The 16,707-nt window shown below is 41.3% G+C and overlaps 1 long non-coding RNA gene across 1 annotated transcript; it reads left to right on the top strand.

The window, feature by feature from the left end:
- The first annotated feature begins 101 nt into the window (after window positions 1-101).
- On the top strand, window positions 102-10,502 carry LOC138689083 (uncharacterized). Its single transcript, XR_011327879.1, has 2 exons — window positions 102-289; window positions 4,942-10,502. It is a non-coding gene; the product is annotated as an uncharacterized lncRNA (long non-coding RNA).
- Window positions 10,503-16,707: the final 6,205 nt, after the last annotated feature.

Below are 16,707 nucleotides of genomic sequence, written 5' to 3'. Positions count from 1 at the left end.
CACCTTTGTAAATGTGGGACAAGAAATACCTGGTTTAGAGAGGGGACCGTGGCTTAAGTTTCCCTTTTACTGAGCCATTCCCGTTCTGCTTTGAGTATTTCGGAATATTACACAAGGCAGAGAGGCATCAACGGGAGGGATTACAACACCATCAAGAGCAGCCCACAGCTTGGTCGTTGGGAATCTCTCCCGGAGCAGGGCAACCCCTTACGTGGGACCCACATATCCCTCAAATGGCTGCTGTAGCCGCCGGGCTGCTGGCCACAAGATGTGCCGCCTCCTTCGGCAGGTTTGCAATTCTAGCTGTTTGTTTTCATTCCCTTTCCCCCCCCTTTTTTTTTTTCCTCTCAGGAAAGCAAATCTCAGGATGACAGCACATTTTTCAGGGGCATTGTTTTGCTGGCTTGTTTTGACAAGGATTGGTGCAGAGCATGGCTCCATCCCTGGGAACATGCCTGTGTGCGAAATAACGAGCAGCAGTCATTGCAGCGCTTTCCAACCCCATGCACAAAAGGCAGGGGTAACCTGAGACAGCTCAGCCTAAGCAGCCAGGACTGCCAAAGCTCTAAAAAGCACCTAATTCTCCCCGTTACCTGCACAGGGAATAAACAACGAGTCCAGGGGGAAGGACTGCTTCCCTCACTGCTGATCCTATCTAGCTGCAAGACGAATGTCTAAGGAGGGAGGGCCGAATGCTCTCCTCCTGCCTTCGCTGCATGTGTTGGCAAATGCTAGAAAAAGCAGATGCAGTGACATTAAAATATAGTAACAAAGTCTTAGTAAGAGACCTTGGATATTCAATTAATTTGGGAACTTAAGTAAATTGCCTTTTAAAGGCTTTCTGTGTATCAACAGGGTTTGCTGTAGAGGGGATGCTTAATTTATTTACTCGCTGTATTAAATTAGATAATTTACACAAATTATCAGCCATAAATTGGCCGTGAAGGAAATCAACCTGATCTCTATGAATTAGTGTATCTGTGACCTGTTTTAAGTTACCTGATAGGATTTTGATGCACGATTAATGAATTAAACAGGACAAATGTCACTCTGAATGAGGTTCTAGCTTACTCATCTTACAAATCACAGATGTAGATGTTCATCTCATTGGCCATGCATTACTCTATGATATACTCCTCATCTGAAAGACTGCTCGCTTACTTAAAAAATCTATAAAATATTCTACTTGATACCCATCGACCTGGTTGCTTATTTCTATACTGCTGAACTCATTTCCTCTAAGTTAATTGAGTCAATCAGTTTCTCATTATTTAGCTGATCCAACTTCGGCATTTTAATTTTAGATATTCAATAATTTCTAGTCTATCAGCTTCTAACTTTGATGTACACATCTGTTTATTACTGTATATTCACAATTTCCTTATTAATTTTGATGCAGTTGATATTTTATCATTAAGAGACACCTAACCATCACTTGTGAAATTGCCCTGTGTTTTGAATTATTTTTATAATGGATTTATTAGTAGTACATATAAATAACCGGAAATGTAAAATAGACACACAGAGATTTATATACAAAATTATGGACACTAAAACTCAGTTTGGTGCAAAGTTGAACTAGCTATTTGAAGGCTGTCATAGCTAAAGAATAGTCAGATATTTAAATGTCTGCATTGCAATGACATTTACAAAATTATTTGTAAGTTCCCTGGCCTTTGACACTTTAACCCCCTTGTCTTCAAGGATGTGGCTGGGATAAATTAGCACTGAAAAGGTAACGTTCAGGCAACTCTGAGCTAGTGCCAGCTTGCTAAATTGGGCCCTGAAGCCATCCTTTAGCTGGAGCTAGACGGAGTTAGTGCGCTCTGCATGGGAGCTGTTTCATGGTGACCCGTGATACGAACATATTTCTGTTTAAGCACTTTGATCATGCTGTTGTCCTTAAGACACAATTATCTGTGACTTTGGTGTTACTGGCCAACTTGAACATGTGGCGCGCTTATATTCTGGTTGCACGATGATTGAGAGGTACATGCAAACTAATGCTCCTTTACCAGTGTCCTGGGAAAGGAAACCCTCTCCTGAGCTCTAGCAAGCAGCATCCTCACGACCGCAGTGTTCTGGGGTCTGAGCCTTGCCCTGACCTGACATGATCCCAAGGTGAAGGGTGTTACAGTAGACATTACCCACTGAGGTTCTGCCTACATGGCTGGCCTTTGCTGCTGAACGGCAAGCTTTTATTGACTTTATCTGACAACCCGATGTTCATGCTTTACCCTTCTGAGTGCTAAGGTACTGCTTGTGAATTTAATGTGGAGGGTGAGCCTGCTGCTGAAACCAGAAATGTGGTGAAAAATACAACAGCAGCAAGAAAAACTAGAAAATCAAGGAGGTGGTGACAACAGGCCAGGCACAAGTCAAGCAAGCTTCTGCGAGAGGTCGGTCCACTGCATACAACAGGGGAAGAAACCTTGGGCCAACGATAAATTAACTTTTGGTACTCCATTCAATCTTGGGATTTTAGACACTGTAATTCTAGCAAAATGCAGACAGAAGCTTCAGTTCATAGTCTTTTCATTAAAAAAAAAAAAGCCAGCAAAAGAAAAAGTTGAACACAGAAAAAGACCACCCAGAGTGCATAAAAGGGAAGACATAATGACTGCTGAGGTGTTCTTTCCTCTGTCTCACTTCTCTCTTGTGTGTTGGAATTTTCATCCTAGCAAGCCATACTTTCTTGTCCCAGGCTTTACTCTGATGCCAATCCCCCTGAAGACAAGCTTTACGGACAATAACCTCATAGAGTACCTTCCGCAAAAAGAGGGCACCATTCCCAAACAAAATGTCCTCCACGGCTGTTCTTCAGACTTGATGACTTCATATGGTCATCAGACCCTTCCCAGAGTCCTGCCAGAGCAATTTCTTCTGCCCTTGCAAAATGCCACTTATCTTCCAGCTCTCTGATCCAACGTAATGAAGTTGTTGCCTCTCCTGGTTTTCTGCAGTTCTTACCTGCAGTAAGTATTACCCAGGTAGTACTACTAGTAAGTAGCAACTAACAGTACCTAGTAAGTACTACTAGGTACCCTAGCGGTACCTAGGATGGAGGTAAATCATGAGCTTCAGGTCCACAAACCAACTCTCAGAGGTTGGAAGCTCTGAGGCGTTAGCTCTAATTCTAGAAACTGAAAAGTCTCTTATTCATATGCCTTCTTGTCTTTGTTGGTGAGCATAAAATGCATCAATTAGTGGGCACTTCCAGAGTGGTCTTCTACCTGTTAAGGAACAAGGCAAATTAAAAGTTAAATTGGGCTTCATGTATTGTATATTAATAGATCAGTTCTCACCTAGTACCAGTGGAACAGGGACAGCACTCAAATTGTTTGCTAATGTATTTCTAATATGAGACAGCCCTTGAAATGCAACGTTGTATTTAAAAGTGACCTAAAAGCCATTTAGAGAAAATTTCGGATGGGATAAAAATGCTGAGGAAATGTGTATAAATATTTACACGTTTACTAAGATGAAACTCAGCACTAATTTTAGCACTGTGGTAACACCAAAGAGGGCAGGATAGTTTTATGGTTATTCTGAATTTCACTTTGGGTGAACATATGGTAACACTGAGCTCCAGGTCCTCCACTATCCTTGGAGAGCAGTGCATGTAAAAGATGAGATCTGTGGTCCTGTAAACCACTCTGCACTGACAGACTGTGTCACTGGCAAATTGTCACCAATGACCCAAGACGAAATGTCTTCCCAAACTGTCCTTTGCATAATTTCAACAATACTGCCTGTGAGAAGGCAAGAATGATGAATCAAAACACGCAGAGTGACTTAAATTCAGCGTCATGAGGGGAGCATGTACACACGTGTACTGTGGAGATGTCTATGGCTGGGTTCCTCAGGTCAACCTCCTCTATAGGCAACAAGGAGCAACAAGCATCTCCAGGCTAAACAAGGGAGGAACAAGCATCTTGCATCCTAAATAAGATGTCAGGCATAGATTGGACAAACTGTATCTGAAAATACATCTGCTAACTAGGCACTTGGGATGACTAGCTTAGATGTAGATTGTAGACATGGGAAAAATCAAGTGAGGATGAATCTCACTACGCCTCAGTTCTCGTTTTTCAGAGTAGGTACTTTACGGCAATACTTATTGCTCTAGGTGCTTTTGATCAGTCCCAAAAGTTATTTGCTTCTGGCCCTGTCTTTTCTGCTGAGGTAGGCATACAAGTAGCTTTTCTGTTTTGAGTCTACTTTAAGTAGATAAATGTTGCACCATTCCAGTGTTGTCCCTTACTGCATCAAAATTTGTCATTTTCCTTGAGGAGAGAACTGAGCATACAGTGTAGAATTTCATTTCATTACACTTCTAGATGTGTGTATCAGCAAAAGCTTGTTTTATAGAGCATACTTTATGCAGAGTTGAGGGTCATGAAATATGAGATGGTTTAGCATTTCAGTGGAAACCATATACCACATTTGTTATGTCATTATGCTGCTGAAGGAGGATAAAAGAAATTAGTTCACCTACTTACTGTTTATCAGGTACACAAATGCTGTACTGTTTACTGTTTTTCTGAGCTAGATATATGTTTCTACATCTTTAGAGCTAAAAAAGGATTGAATCTTGCTGAAATCCTTAGTTTCTCAAGTCAGGTGAAATGTGGTTTTGTGGCAAGCTACAAAAATATAATTAGAGGAGGCAATATACAACCCTACTAGGAAGTTTAGATCCTTCTGCTACGAAGACGTGCGTTTTTGTTACAATAGACAAATCTCTTTGTAATGAAAGCAGAGTAGTCTCAAAGCAATTCGGATGCCATTTCTGTAGCAATGATAGAAAGATCATATGGCCCGATCAATTTTTGTTGCATACAAGATATCAGGGCATTTTCACCCAACAGGAAATAATTTTGTTTCATGCTATCATCAGTGTTATGCAATCTATCACTCTCAGTGTCTCATATTTTCCAGCACCAATTACGTGAGGACTCCAAAGCTCAAGTCTCCAGTATTTCCTGGAAGCAAGAAGCATGGGGAGAAAATGAAGAGATCCATCATAAGCCTCCGCAATTCACTCCGGTTCCTGCATTATCCTGCACTTAAACAGGGGCCTTGAACTCCTGACAGCATTATGAAGTAATGTTCATCAGTTCTTTGCTCTGGGCAGCGCTTGTTTCGCTAACTTGAATCACCTCAAAGTTAAATGCCTGGACTCCCTCTCCAGTTAATGAAGAGAAATCGCTGCTTTCACGGTGTGATTCATCTCTGCTGGTTTAGACATCTTGGCTGGGGCTTGCACTCCACTTACCTGTTTCTACGGGCTCTGTGGCTAAACAAAAGACATCAATATACTCGTGTGTATGGGTGGCTCCTTTGTAGTCTTTCATGAAGAAGAAATGTTCACAAAAAAATAAAAAGAAAGAGAAATGGAGAAGTTTTTTTCACTTGAGTGACAGAAAAAGAACATCCTTTTCAAAAGTGAGAAAAAAAGAGGCATGAGAATCAGTATGAGAGAGAGAGAGAAGGTGGCTAAAGTGAAGAAAAAATGAATGTTACCTAACATACTAGAGAGCAATCTCACTGTGGCTCTGCTTCCATTTAGTTTAATGGTAACAATCCTGCCTACTTCATGGAATAGGATAAAGGCAAAGACAAAGACAGCATTGCAAATGAACAGATATCCATTAGGGAATTCAAGATCACTATGACAGGAGTGTTTAGTTAGAAGACTGAAAAATCAGGCCAGCTTTAAGCATTAAAACTTAACTTTACTAAATTAATTAATATCATACTTCTCAATAATGGCTAAATCTTACACAGTATTCACCATCACCGTTTTGTATACAAACCTGTTAGTCTTTAACCCTTATCCTGAATTAGCTGTGAGTATGCAAAATCAGGGAGCTGATGCTGTGTAATTAACGTGGATGGCTACGGTCGCTGATGGTCCTTCATCACCAAGGTTGAAGTGATCAGGCTTGAAAGTTCGCCCATGACAGATGTCAGGGCTGAAGTGGGCTTGTCTTCTACAATTTACCTTGCTTATACCTCGTATTTTTCTATTGTTGCCCCCTCTCTCCACCCACAAAGGGGTCTTCTCTGCTCCTGATACCGTTTATCTTGGTTTTGATTTTGCCAGTCATCCTTCTTGTGTATTTGGATGTCCTGCCTACTTGCTATCCCTTGTGCTTATCTTGTCCTTTGTCTAGCAGCTTTTTGTCACCTATTCATCCTACACGCAACAACCCCGTCTGTCTTTGTCCCTGTGGTGATCTTGCTGGCGTACTTGAGGTAAAACGGTTGTACATTGTGTCTGGCTGTGCCATCACCATGTTACAAAACACTTAAATACTGTTGCCAGTTATATGATTTTAGTGCTTATATTCATAATCAAGGCAAGTTAATATTCACTATACCCAGATTAGTACATTTACAATTTGTTCGGTCACAGACCTCTGTATTGGCTACCAGTGAGTGTCTGATAGGCATCAGTTACAGTTAGGTGTTCTTACTGGGGTAATAAAAAACTACAGGGACGAAAGAAGAGTGGGAGCTCAAGCATAGACCTGTCTGTCTTATTACCAAAAACTTACTGTCTGAGTATCTATCTGGGTTCAAAGTAAAAGTCAAGAAAGCCACAAGAAGGAATATGAAGGCCCTATAGGAAAAGAAACATTTCTGACATATGCTAAGGTTGCTGCTTGCCACAGTCCAAATGAAAACTTGGACTCCTGACTCCTCAGCAAATCAGAGATGCCTTGGACACTGTGTATGGCTTTCTGTAAAACCTCAGATCTAATCCAAAGTCCGAGTTTCTAATTTGAAGGAACTTTGAAGCTTGCTTCTAGACCTAGCAGCTTCTCAGTTAAGGACCATTGTCGATAGGCAGGAGGATGATTTCCCTGGAAACTCCAGATCATCTCATTTAAGCCTTACGCAAAAACAACCTTCTCCTATTCTTACTAATTTGGAAATACCATAATATTACAGAATCCTTGTTAGTTCCTCTCAATGTATACCAATGTACCTGCACCGTGGTTACCCAGGAACCCAGAGCCTGTCTCCTCTTCCCTTGTTCTGCTCCAAGCTGACCCAGGCATCAGCTGTGTCTAAACGAATCACCCCAACAAAATGTTAGTTTTCATCCCAGGGGCTGATGCATCAAGTTCCAGATCTCATGGGTGTGAAAGCCAACAAACGAGGTAGGACCGTTCTTTTTAAATAGCTCATATAAAGCACTTTTGGATGAGGTTAGGGCACTGGGGTGCTGTGCTCATAACTACCTGACGTGCAGTGAGGCTAAATTAAGATTCTCATGCTTTTTTAACTACTCACCGCTGTGAATAGTACAAACTGACACGGTCCCTAAGCGTTTTATTTGGATCAAAGGCAATGCTTGTAATGGATCTGGGAACGTAAACCTTGGGCAGTTATGACCTCTAAATTCTCTAAATTCCAATGGACAGTAGCTATAGTAGTGTTTTATTTCACGATGCAGTACTCATTTATCAGTGATTATCTTGAACTTTATCCCTTTTTGATTTTATAGAGTTAACAGTTGATGAAATCAGAATAGTACAGTGCAGGAGTATTGCTGGAACTCACATAATGATTAGCTTGACAACATATCCTTAAAGTGAACGGCAGAAATTTACTCCAAAATTTATCCCTTTTTTCATGCATCGATGAGAGGAAGAAGTAATAAGAAGTAAGGAATAAGTTCGTGAAATGAAGCTTCAAATTAATTCTATACTTTCTCTCTATAATTTCTGAGTGGGCTCTGAAAATATCTCTTGAAACTCAGTGATAGTTCACACTTTCTAACTTTGGGTGCTAAAACTTTAGGTACTCAGCCTAGTTTAGGAAGTAGTCTCCCTCTCAGTCTAAATATAAACTCCTTTTAGAGAGAGAGAGGCTACTTTAGGGGGTGATTTAAAGCAGAAATATAATTTTGAGTGCTCTGTGGTTGCATACAGGAACACAGCTGTCTCATGGTATCTCGCCATGGCTTGTTTCCTCAGCAAGGGAGCCACTTGGCATGTACAAATCAAAGCCTGTGGCCCTCAGCAATGCAGGTATTTCTCCCACCCACTAGGGCTCTGGGGTGAAACTGGGCGAGCTTCAATGTGGCAATACCTTTACGTCCCCATATAGGGAGCATATAGGGAGCTTAGGGAAACCAGGCTTAGTTGGAAATGCTAAGTGAGGGCCTAAAAGCAGGTAGTGGGAAAGGCTCCACCGTGTTCGTTGTTGGTCATTGATTTCCCAGAACGACAAGGTAAGTGTTTGTACCGCGCCTGTTTTGCCAGTATCTGATGCTTCATGCATCCCTGTACAAGTTTTAAAAGGAGCGGCAATACCCACCGAATGAAACTGCAGCCTATTGTAATCACTTTGCCCTCTTTTTTGCAGAAAACCAGATGGCTACATCTAGTCATCTCTGTGACATGGAATATTTTGGGGGATGACATAAACTGGTACAATTACTGTGAGATAGAGGTATAGCAGCTGAAGGTTTCAGTTTTAATATAGTTACATAGGCTTCTCTTTCATACCGGTAGGAGATCAAGATTAAATCTGGCATGTTTTTTCTGCATTAATACTGCTATCTGATTTTCCTTTTTTTTGGTGCAAACCTATGTACTAATAGTACATTAAATGTTAGTCTTCAACTTTTTTGTATTTTATTTGAAAGTGAATACACTTTCACAAAAGTATTATCAAGTTAAAAATGGTTTAGTACTATAACTTTCTTCTGAGTACTAGGATTCATTATTTACACAACTGTCAGTCTCACTATTATTTAAGGACATCCTATGTATTCAGTTTTGGGAAAGAGCATGAAGGAAGAAGGTTTATGGGAAAGCCAACCTATTGCACTGAGTTATATGCAAACATCTTCGGATCACACCTGATACAACAGCAGCAAATATCAAGGCATGGGAGAAAACACAAAAGCGGGTAAGTGCCAGAACACGCTAGAGAGAATGGAAAGTTTATGCGAGACTGGGAATCAAAAGAAGCTAAAATGCTCTTATTTAGTGGGCCAGGAGTGTGTTAATTCACACCCATGCTCTTGGCTGGGATGCGGGACCGTGGCAATCGATGCATTTGTTTCTTTCATGATGTCACTGCACCATGAAAAAGCAATTCTTTGCTTCCCTGACAATTAAGAACCATAAAAGGTGCTACTCAGAGTTCAGCGTTTCCCTCAGGAACACCCGGTGGGTTCCTGCGTGACAGCAGTCTCTGGACGCACCCCCTGCCCACCCTGCTGCGAGGCTGGGGCGACCTCCTCACCCCAAAGTCCCTTGGGGCTTTCCTCTCTGTCCTTCCACATGTCGTTGGGCAAAGCGATGGTGCAGAGGTCCGACACGAACGCCTGGTGTGATCCAACACCTCTGGGTGGGATGGAGGAGGGCGCGGGGTCCCCGGGAGCCACAGACCCCGATTTTTGGTGCCCAGAGCCGGCACGCAGCCTTCATCCCACCCTTGCAGGAAGGTGGGGATGGCCTTTCTTTTGGATAAACGCTTTCACTCTGAGAAGAGCAAGTGGTGGAGTTCTCCCTTTTAATTGTTTATTTATCCTTTAGCTCCTTCCTCTGCCTGTCTTATCCTGGTAACATTTTGTAGACTTGCAGCCAGAAATTTCAAATCTGTTATCTAAATTGCATAAATTGATGTCGCTATTTGTTGCTCTTTGAACGTTCGACTTGCATTTACATGTGTAAATGCCTATTTATATATGATCAGCATATTTTTAAAAATTACTAGTGGTTTTCATGGTGACAATGTACCATCATGAGCAGTACCGCTCAACCAGTAGTTGAGTGGTAAAGGTTTTTAGTGACAGAAGAACAGTGCAATTAGACTCGAATAATTTATGGGATTTATTCTGATGCTTGTTTTTGCTTCTGTAGGTTTTTTCATTTTTAAACTATTCATAGGCAAAAAGAGACATGAAGGAAGAGCTAGAGTACAAAAAGACCATAAACCCTCACAATTCATATTGTACCAACTATTAAAAATTATCTCCGAGCCTTCTAGGCTTCAAAAACCAGTTACTTCATTAAATAAGAAATGCAGACTAGACACAAAGTTTCTTGCAGTGGACATAGAATTTTAAAGATACCTGGTAATAGTAAAATTCAAGAGCTGTGAAAAAAGGATTTGAAGAAAGTAAGATGCAAGGAATAATAATTCCTAGAAATGATTTTGAAAGTCTTAAACTGGAAATGAAAAATGAACTCATTGTGTAAAAGCTTAAGAATGTTACTCCAGATGAATGACCAGCAGAAAAGTCCCCAAAATTTCCAAGCTTAACAACTTTTTTGGACTATATGGGTAAAATTAAGAGAAGATTCTGTGCAAAGTGTTAAGTATGAGGTCAGAAAGTTTAAATATAACTCCTATTTTCATCTGAAGAAAAGGACGAAGATGTTTTATGCCTGCAATACATACATGATTCTAATCAAGCTGAAAGGTTTTTTGGTTTGGTTTTTTGTTTTGTTTTGTTTGTTTGTTTGTGTTTTTGTTTGCTTTTTTGTTTGGTTTTTTTTTAATAAATAAAATAACAAAAAATATAACAATGAATGAAATAATTTAGGAATTCTGTTTGTTCTTAGTTCAAGACTGGTGCAGATTTTCTGCAAAGTCCTATAGAATTAGGTGTTTTCCAAGGCATTCAAGAGTACGTGTTTGCACATTGTACATTGCACATTGCATTGTGCTTCATAGAAAATCCTTGGTAAATTTGTAATAGCTAGGTAACTAATTCGGGAGATTATTTTAAAAGATCATTTAGACTTGTTTCAAGGGTACAGTATGAAAAGCTAAACTGGTTATTAAACAATTCAGTACAATGAACTTGACTTAAAAATGTCCTGGAAGTTTCAAAAGAACTATATATAGCATTCTGAGAGTACTGCAGCCCAATTCAGGATGATTTATTAGGATCACCAGTTCTAAGGCTTATGGGCAGAAAGATAAAAACTTCAGTACTGACACCTTGAAAGCCTTCTGAGACAGAGACAATTAGCCCTGTAGAAGTTATAAAAAGAAGCATGGGTCAGGAAAACGCTTTGATGAGAATGCTGCCCAGTCATCTTCTTTTGAAGAGAGAGAAAATGTGAGCTTTGAAAATGAATGTGCTGGCATCTCCTAAGAAAAAAAAATACTGGTTCCTCTACCTTAAGGTTACATGCTGTAGCCTTGCTAACTGCAGTGGAAGGAAGGGGACACTGCTGTAGAAGGGAGTGGGAAGAGCTGAACACAACCAGCAATGACATTGTCCGTCTTTTTCTTGAGGGCAGAGAGAATGTTTTGGCAAAGGTGACAAACTGTCCTTCTGGCTGCTGGGAATGCAAGACCCAGGAAGGGCCAGCACAGGTCTATGTGGGAAATGTGCAGTCAGGTGCAGGAGGAATTTGGTAGAGAACAAAGAAGTGAGGGTGTAAGAAAGCCATAGTGTTTCAGCGGTAGTAAGTGATGATAAATTTCTTAACAACTAATGCAACAGAAAATTCTTACTGAAAATGAGAACTGTTGGAGTTCTTTACCTAGATATCATACATCTATTCAATTTTAAAAAAAAAAATGTTGTGTTCATTTTTACATCTTCTCCATCTTGGTTGCTGATCTACTTAATTTCCATTTAAAAAACCCTAAAACCAAACCCCCCAAATGCAATAGGGATCATAGGAAAAGGATGATGGTGTCTTCTATATATGACTTATCTTGAAATAAGGTCCAGGAAAGAAAAAGAGGCTTTTCCTTAGGAAATGATTATAGGACAAATTAGAAGAAAGAAAGTAGGAGGAATCCCTCTATAGTGGGGGACTTGTAACATCACTATTTGTGCTCTGCAGACTATTAGCAATGTGATAGAAATTATACTATGTACCTGTCAATAATGGTTTTGTTATCTCAGGGCAAAAGTTTATGCTTCTAGGTATAAGTGTTCTGATTTTCAGATATGTTTAACATGTGCACTGTGCACCAAAATCAGTGATAAGTGCCTAACTTCTGCTCAGAGAAACCAATAGAAGCTGTGGATGCTCAATGTAATTTAAAACCCAGGTCACTTCCTCAAGGAGGCTTACATATTGATGTGAGCCCTTGATTTCAGATATCCAGGTTTCAAAATTTTGAGTTTAATACAGATTTGCAAAGGAAATCACCCAGTGAAGAATTTATCTCTATGCTCCTCACTGCTTTGCGTTGCTGTTGCTAAGGAAAAGCAGTGCCAGCTGTCTAAGCAGATAAGATTATGATGAGCTGCGGTAGTTTAGTAAATTCTTTCTGACTCATTTTATAACATACAATAAAGTATGTCTGGCAATATTTTGCTGTTTTGTTCTCGGGAATATCCTTACACAATTCAGGAGATGATAGTTTTATTAGGATTGTTACAGGTCAAGGATCATCATTAAAATTGGCAGAAAGCAATGGGCCGAATTCTTCTGTTAATTGCACATATGCAAGATTGTACAGTCTTGTTGTAAGGATACAGTTAAGATGAAAATGTGTCCCTTTATCTGTCTAACAAATGTTTTTTTGGGGAGAGTAAGAGCAAAATATGTCATATATGATCAATCGCAGGTGATTTTGAAAAAGCTCAGAGGTCTTGGTGTCTCTGTTGAGAGGCCTTTGGACACAGACCTACTCTAGCTTATCACATTATTTTTCATTTATTGTTTAGGTTAAACTATAGATCATGGGTCTGTGAATAAAGAAAAAGGTTAAATTAGAAGTGTGTAATGTAAAAAGTGACTTATTATTTAAACAGCCCTAGTTTTGAATATCTATTTTGAACCTGATAGAAGTCCAGCTTCTTGAAAGATATTCCCTAAGATTCTCCCAGCTCCACACTTAAACAGACATTTAGGAGTCATTATTGATATGCAAGCTCTCCACCTCCCATTCCCCAGGCTTTGCACCAATAATATCACAGTAGTAACAATTGCACACTGTAGTAGCTGAACTCGGGATTTGACTGAGCACAAAGGAGACTGAGACCAGTATTTCTGACAATTGAGGAATGGAGAGACAAAATTCCCTTGCAAGTGTCTGTATGAGACAACTGGCATCCACTGGGAGTTCTGCATTGAGTCCCAACACTTGCCATGCTATTGAGGTAACCAGGTAGAAAATACCTTGAGTGTCAATATATGTCTGTTTTAGAGACTGGCAGTTCAGGGAGACTGAGGGAACAGAGCTCACTGAACGTGCAGGGAGAGCAAAGCCTCACTACACGTCGCCATAGGAAGTACAGGACAGAGTAGGTGCTAGCTGTTGAAGTCCCCATTTCTGATTTATCCAACACAGAACCAAACATATAAGAGTTTAGTGGATTTGGGGGTATGTTAATCCCATTGTGCACAAAAAAAGATAGTGATGAAGACTCTATAGTGAATGACATGCATTAAAATATTAATATAAAATAGAATAAAGTAGTAACATGAAAGAAAATATTTACACTATGGCAACGTCTCCTGTTAGAACTTCCTTGTCCTGACAGCATTGTCAGCTCTCTCTTGCATGGTTTCCATGGCTCAGCCTCACAATAGAGGGTAAATCAAAGCCATGGAGTCTATACATATTTCAAATACCACTAGTTTAATTGCATAAGACCTTCAGTCACTCAGGTAATCACAAGTGGGGGAACGCCTTCCATTGGAAATCTGCCTACCAAAACCTGCCTCATCGCAGACAGGTAAGATGGAGTGTGAAATTTCCTAAATCTCACTCAGGTGTCACAATAGAAGCACAGAGTCCTGAATAACCCCGAAGCTGCTAAATCATGTTACAACCTAATTGTGAACTTTTTCTTGAAAGTTAAGAAAAAAGAATTAAGGCTCAGGGAGACTTCCACTATGTTATGTGCTGAAATATGTCAGTTGTCTTGTATAGGCCGGGGGAGCATAAGAGACCCCCCAAAAGCATTTCAGATTCTGAAAAAAGATTTCTGCTTGGAATCATGCTTCAGGCTGTCTCTCTATGCCTTTCCACTGATAAATTAAGTAAAGTAGCCTCAACTTGGATACCTGCAGTAGACGAATTCATGTGACTTCCTCTCTGACAGCTTCGGTGTTCAGGCTGAGACAGTAATCTCTCTCTCTCTAATCAGCAAGTCTGCTGGACTTGCTCCAGTATGTCCTTCTCTTTCTTGTAATGGAGGCTCCCCAGGCTGGATACGGTACTCCAACTGTAGTTTCACAAGTACCAAAAAGTCCTTCCCTGGATCTGTTGTCTGCACTTTTATAGCCAGGATACTGATGGCCTTTGCTGCTGCTGCTGCTGCCTGTTCCACTTGTCATCCACCAGACCCCCGAGGTGCTTTTCTGCAGAGCTGCTTCCTAAATGGGTGCCACCTAACCTGTACTGTCTCATGGGGTTGTTCCCATCTGAGATGTAGGACTTTGCGTATGCTTTTCATAGAATCATAGAATATCTTGAGTTGGAAGGGACCCATAAGGATCATCAAGTCCAACTCCCTGCTCCTTGCAGGGCTACTTAACACTAGACCATATGACTAAGAGCATCATCCAGATGCTCCTTGAACTCTGACAGGCTTGGTGCCATGACCACTTCCCTGGGGAGCCTGTTCCAGTGACTCACCACCCTCTCAGTGAAGAACCTTTTCCTAACGCCCGATCTGAACTTCCCCTGACACAGCTTCATTCCATTTCCTCATGTCCTACCGCTGGTCACCAGAGACATCAGCACGTCCCCCTCCGCTGCCCGCCTTGAGGAAGTTGTGGACTGCGATGAGGTCACCCCTCGGCCTTCTCTTCTCCAAGCTGAACAAGCCAAGTGACCTCATCCTCTCCTCCCAAGTCTTGCCCTCGAGGCCTTTCACCACCTTGGTTGACCTCCTCTGGACACACTCTAATAATTTGATGTCCTTCTTATATTGAGGCGCCCAAAACTGCACACAGGACTCGAGGTGAGGCCGCACCAGTGTGGTGTAGAGTGGGACAATCACCTCCCTCAACCGGCTAGTGATGCTGTGCTTGATGCACCCCAGGGCATGGTTGGTCCTTTTGGCTGCCAGGGCACACTGTTGACTCGTATTCAACTTGCCATCAACCCAAACCCCCAGATCTCTTTCCCCACGGCTGCTCTCCAGCATCTCGTCCCCCAGTTTGTATGTATAACCAGGATTACCCTGTCCCAGGTGGGGAATCTGGCACTTGCTCTTGTTAAATTTCTTACAGTTGGTGATTTCCCAGCTCTCTAGCCTATCCAGATCTCTCTGTAAGGTTGCTGTACCCTCGTGGGAGTCCACAGGTCCTCCTAATTTAGTATCATCGGCAAACTTAATGTACATTCATCTCCTGCATCCAGATAATTTATAAAAACATTAAAAGTTTTGCCAAGCTTCACAAGATTCCTGTCAGCCTGTTTCTCCAGGTTGTCTAGGTCCCTCTGAATAGCAATATATTGACTGCTCCTCCACATTTGGTGTCATCTACAAACTTGCAAAGAGTACACTGCTATCCACATCGTTAATGAAGGCACTAAACAGTGTTGGTCCCAGTATTCATCTGGTATTCAGCTCCTTGAGCCCAGCAGTCCAGCCGATTTCCCACCCACATTATTGTTCACTCATCCAGCCCATATCTTACCAATTTGGTGATACGGAGACTATGAAGACTGTCAAAGGCCTTGCTAAAGTCAAGGTATGTGGCATACCTCTCCCTTATCCACAGCCACCAGTCACCTCGTCACAGAAAACAATCAGGTTGATCAGGCATGATTTGCCCTTGGAAAATTCATGTTGGCTGTTTGCAGTCACCTTATCCTTCATATGACTGGAAAAGGTTTCTAAGAGCATTTGGTCCATCATCTTCCCAGGGGCTCAGGTGAGGCTGGCTGGCCCATAGTTCCTGGATCTTTATCAATGAAAACTGAAGCAAAAAAGGGATTGAGGACCTCAGGCTTTGCCCTGTTACCTGTCACAGTCTCCTTAGACTTCCTCTTGCTGCTTCTGTCCTCTGCTGTCTGACTTTTCTTGCTGCCTTTTCCCCCAAAGATTTTTTTAATCCAGATTTTCTACATAATGACTGGTCCCTCAATCTCTTTTGTCCCATGCGCTATTCACAGAGGAGAAACACCAAGACAAAACACAAGCATATAGCCGATTTGCTAAAGGTTATAGTGAATCCCACCTGAGAATGCCTGGGATTCTCAGCACAGATGATAGCCCCTTAGGTGGTGAACAATTATCACAGCAGGATCTCTGCAGCCTGCCTGTCTTAATTCTGTCTTCAACATAAAAGGCATAAACTGGGAGCAATGACCATCAGTGCAATGAACTACCTGGTACAATTTAAAACAAAACAGGGTGGGAGTTCATGCCGGCTATGGTAGAACTCTTTAAAGGTGGTTATTTTTATGCTAGGAGCTATGCTGAAAACATTCATGCACTTCATAAAATCCTGTAATATCAACAAGATGAAACTCCTGTAAATAAATAAATTTCTGTATCAGATACAAGTATTCTTTCTGCAAAGTTGTCCTTCAAATAGTAACCTTTCCGTCAGAGTATATTGGGTAATAAATTCCAAGCATTATATTTACAGAGATATATAGACAGCCAGCATTATGCTTTGCAGTTTCTGCAGTTACATCGTGCACAGGCTCGTGTCCCTACCCAGGGTTTGCTTCTTGCATTCACCGCTGCTTGAGCTTAACCCTGGGTATCCAACGGGCTCTGTGTGGTCTTAGGACATC

This window comes from Haliaeetus albicilla, chromosome 15 (assembly GCF_947461875.1).
Source record: "Haliaeetus albicilla chromosome 15, bHalAlb1.1, whole genome shotgun sequence".
NCBI lineage: Eukaryota > Metazoa > Chordata > Aves > Accipitriformes > Accipitridae > Haliaeetus > Haliaeetus albicilla.
This window is presented reverse-complemented; position numbering and strand designations above follow the sequence as displayed.